Genomic DNA, 5,093 nt, shown 5'->3' on the forward strand with positions numbered 1-5,093 from the left:
TTCCCGATGACCCTGCACAAGATCTGCAGCGGTGGCTGCTAGATCGCAGCCTGACAAGAGACAGACACCTCTCCCTTCCCAGCACACAGATGATGGCGGTGAATAAATGTCCATGCTGGCCTCGGGATGTCTTCTGGGAGAGGTGGTCAGAGGGCTCTTGTCTACAGCAGAAACCCCGTTCTTCATAAATCTTTTGATCTGTGGGCCACCTGCCTGGCATTGGTTTTTCCTGACATCCATCGATATAAAGGCCGGATCAGATGCTAATGCACATCATCATGTGCTAGTGCAACAAGCAAGGCGGAGTGGGTCCTAGGTCCTGTGCCAAGAGGTGCTGCTTCCGTGTAATTGGCTGCAGCGTCCAGCAGATACTGAACCACTACTGTAGGAGAGGGGGTTTAGGGAGGAGATCTTTAAACATCATGGTAGAGGAGCGCCGCTGCAAATGCCTGGTGGATCACGGATGACAGTTGCATCCTGAGGTGGTGCAGCACATCTTCCGGTAGTGGAGAGAGCCCTGGCAGGATCTTTTCGTCACTGCAGAGAACATGCCATGTCAATACTTCTATGCATTGGAGTTCCCAAGAACACTTTATCTAGGTGACACATTCAGGCTAGGGGAGAGCACAGGACTCCTGGATGCTTTTCTGCCACTGTCTCTTCTATTAAAGATGATCAAGGACGACCAGGCACAAGTCATCATAGTGACTCTGGATTGGGCCAGAGTGTGGTACCAAGAACGACTGGGAATGAGCAGTTGTCCTCCGACCAGGCTACCAATGTGGGAGGGCCTTCTGTTGCAGCAGCAGGGCACTGTTTTTCACCGAACCTGCACAATCTACACACCAACACGTGGAGATTGGGCAGTGGCAATAGACTGCGAGCAATCTGCCACCTGAGGATGTGGATGTCATCCTCGCATCCAGGCAACCTTCGGTGAAGTCCACCTATGTGAGCTGCTGGACAAAGTTGTGACCTGTTGTGTAGTCTGCTACACAGACCCCTTACAAGCCAAACTGTCTAATGTATTTCTGTTTGTTTTGTACATGGCTCAAAAAGGTCTTGCCTTGGGCACTCTCATAAGCTATTTGTCATCCTTTTGACCTATTTGCGGTTGCCAGGCCAGCCGTCTTTGTTTAAATCACCTGTTGTGATGCATTGTTTTAAAGGTTCGACACATGTTCCCTCTCAAAGAGATTGATGCCACAGTGGGATCTTTATTTGATCCTGACTGTCCTTATGTGTACCCCATTGACACCTAAACGGCTGTTCACTGCGCCTTCTCACTGCAATCACCTCAGCTTTATGCTCGATCGGTGCAGTCATCTTACATCTTTTTCCCAGATAAGCTGGTGTTGAGAACTAGAGCTCTTTCTTTGCTGAAAGTTGTGACTTTCACTTTGGGATATCCGCCCCCACTTTTTTTGCTGCACCTCACCTCTTTAAAAAGGAGTAAAGAATCAATTGACCGGATCCCAGTCGGTTGCACCAAAGACCATAAGGTGTACAATCAGTTGCTTGTGGGGTTCTCCAGAGCAAAGAAAGACAAGGCGGTACAGAGAAAGACTCTGTCTCGTGGATAGTCCTCTGCTTTAAGACCTGCTGTGTGCTGGCCAAGAAGCAACCTCAAGACTAAGGGGTTCATTCCATCAGGGGCAGGGCTACTACCACTATGCTGGTGCGCGGTGTGCCCATTCTTGTCATCTGTCAGAACTTGCCATGGGCATCTGTGGATATGTTCACGATTACTGTCTTGACAGATGTGTCTGAAAGAAGAAGCACTTCACCTATTCTGTCCCTCAGGAGTTTTTGGTTTGAGTCCGTTCCTTAGATCATGGCGGAGGTACTGCTTTGGTATCTATTCCAAAGGTGAGCAATCTGTGGCTAGAAGTATCCATCAGACAAACCAGATACTTCTCTTCGGTAACATTCGTCCTGTTAGATATTTTATCCAACTGCAGATTTGTAACTGAACTCCCACCTCCCTGTTCAGTGCAGTGGCATCCTTTTGCCACTGCATAATGTCCCAGATTAATATCTGCACACCGTTACATCCAATTTTCTGTTCTGCGTCCGAGAGCACAGAAAGTCAAACCAGAACTGGATGTCGACACCCTTGGGTGACACTTGCATGCAACTCCTCGCCATCAATTCTGAGGCAGAGGGGGGAGGAGCCTAGCGCGCAACCAAGATGGCCGCGTAGGTGCGAGGCTCCCGAGGACCACCACGACCTCCTGAATTAATCCTGGCTAAATCCTGTCCTTGTTGAGGGGACCGCATCGGTGAACCCGAGCTGAGGCGCCATCCGTTTTTCCTTTTCGAATCGGACCCCGGACACCGGTGGGAGCACCGATTGAAGGTTGTGGCCTTCTCCGCGCTGGCCCCCCGGATTGGAGTAGTGGGGCGATCCGGGGACAAAGCGAACAACAGCGGCGGGCAGGGCTGGGCGACTCGCGTATCCCGTGCTTTCGCTTTCGCTTTTGCGCTCGCCTTGCCCTCAAGCGAGGTAGGGTTGCGGAGCGGGGTGCGGTGGTGTGGCCTTGTCCAGGTGCCCGGCTGACCCGCCGGCCGCGAGTCGTCCCGCGGCCCAGTGGTCGCCCTCCCCCCCCCCGGAACCCGTGAACTGGTTTATCGGCCCTTTTGAGGAGATTGGCACGACGGTGGGAGAGCAGGCATGTCCACCAAACAAGATGGCGACCGGGCGAAGGTGAAGACGACCCGCCGCGGCCCGGCGCCTCAATCCAACAGTATGGACCGCTACACCCTCCAGAAGGGATCTCCGGAGACATCGCGCACATCCCCGGCGGGCCCGACGGAGGCATCTGCTCAACCGGTGGATCTGACCCTCCGGGACGTCATGGGCGCCATCGCAGAAATGAAGGCCTCGGTGGACCAGCGCTTCGACACCCTAGCGCAAAAGATAGACTCGGTCCTGGTGGATGTTAGCCTTGTGAGGGCTGACTTGTCCAAAACCAACGACCGGGTCGATTCCCTGGCCCACACCACAACGAGCCTCACGACGGACGTGGTGGCCCTCCAAAAGGAGGTGCGCCGGCTTGGCCAGGCGAGCGCCCTGATGGACCGGCGACTGGAGGATTCCGAGGGTCGGGCCCGGAGGAATAACGTTCGCATTGTGGGAGTGCCGGAGGGACGAGAGGCGGAGGCGGCAGATCGTTTTGTGGAAGAATTGATCCTTACCCATCTCCAGCCCCGGGGGCTGAGTAAGCTTTTTGCGGTGGAACGTGCTCACCGTGTCCCTGGGGGCAGACCTAAGGCCGGTGCCCCGCCGCGGCCTCTCATTGCCCGGATTTTCAATTTTCGGGACAGAGACGCTATCCTGCAGACCTCCAGGCAACAGGGACCGGTCAAGCTTGATAACATGGATGTGCATTTCTACCCAGACTTTACTCCGGCGGTCCAAAAACTGAGATTGAGTTTTCTCGGAGTTAAACGTCGCCTACGGGACCTGAACCTTAAGTACTCAATGCTTTTTCCAGCTAAGCTAAGGGTGGAGGTGGATGGACGCACGCACTTTTTTGACCGACCCGAGGCGGCTGGGGACTGGTTGGACACTCTGCCTGGAGATCGGGGCCGAGGGGGTGGGGGGGGTGCGGTTGGCGGGGAGGGCCCGACGGATCAGAACTGAGGGGTGAAGAATAGGCCTTGCTCTGGACAACATTCCTTTACCATTTACTGATCGTTTAGGTTCCCCTCCGATGGAGGTCGTGTGGGGTCTGTTGGGGGCTTCCCTCCTCCTCTGGGGGACTAGTTAGTTTTCATCTATGGGGCGACAGGCACACTGCACTTTGGGGGGGCTGTCTGGGCTCATGCAGGGGTGCAGGGAGGGGGGAGTTCTGTTGGGATGGGGGGGTGGGGGGGGTTTGTTGTTTGTTTGCACCACAAGGCAAGCCCTTTACTGTATTGTTGCTCTCGAGATGCTCTGTGGGGGACGACTGATTGCTTCTACGTATGATGGGGGGGTAGGGATTTGACTGTGTTGTCATGGAATGTTAACGGCCTGGGGGACAGGATTAAGCGTGGTGTGGTCCTGCAGTACCTGAAACGTATCTCACCAGATGTTATCTTCCTGCAGGAGACACACCTTATAGGTAACTCCTTTCATGCCATGAATCGGCGAGGCTATCGTTTGGTGGCCCACTCGGGCTTCACCTCGGGCTCGCGGGGGGTGGGTATCATGATTAAGAACTCGCTCCCGTTGGAGATTGATGAGGTGCGCCATGATGAGAGGGGACGTTACACTGTTCTGGTGGGTAGAATGGAGGGTAGAGTGTTTGTTTTTATATCAGTGTACGTCCCGCCTGGGTTACAATCTACTACATTTGCGGATTTGGGGCGCCTCCTCCTGGACCTCCCGGGTGGTCTGCTGGTGGTTGGGGGGGACTTTAATGCGGTAGTTTCTGGGTCTACGGATCGCCATCCCCCTAGGGACCTCCCCCGGGCACAGGCCTGGCTGTCCGGCCTTCTAGATACTCTGGGCCTGGTGGATTGCTGGCGACTAAAGCATCCCGCACAGCGGCAATACACCTTCCACTCGGGTGCCCATGGTAGCCTCTCGCGGCTTGATTACATCCTTGTCCCGGCGGCCTATGCTGGGAGGGTGGGAGAGGTGTGCCACCTGGCGCGGGGCATTTCAGATCACTCCCCAGTCCTGTTACATCTCGATGTCTTCCCTAGGGGGGAGGGCAGGGTGGCTCCAATCAATGCTTGGTACTTCCGTGACCCCACTATTCGTGCCGACTTGATCAAATCCTTACAGCGATACTTTGATGAGAATGTGGGGTCTGTCCCTTCGGCCATCTCCCTGTGGGAGGCTTTTAAGGTAGTTCTCAGAGGGGAGGCCCTCTCCTCTATCTCCCATGCCCGGAGGCGCGAGCGGGAGGAGGTAACCCGGGTGGAGGCCGAAATTGCGGAGCTGGAGGGTGACCTGGGGAGCGGGGTAACAGACGCCAAGTTGCATGTTCTGCACCTCAAGCAGGCGGCCTATAGGGCCCTCGTCACGGAGGAGGCCAGGGGCCTCAGTAGAGAGCAACAGGGGCGACTGTATGATGTGGGTGATAAGGCTGGTAAATTGA

This window comes from Triturus cristatus, chromosome 11 (genome assembly GCF_964204655.1).
Source record: "Triturus cristatus chromosome 11, aTriCri1.1, whole genome shotgun sequence".
Classification (NCBI taxonomy): domain Eukaryota; kingdom Metazoa; phylum Chordata; class Amphibia; order Caudata; family Salamandridae; genus Triturus; species Triturus cristatus.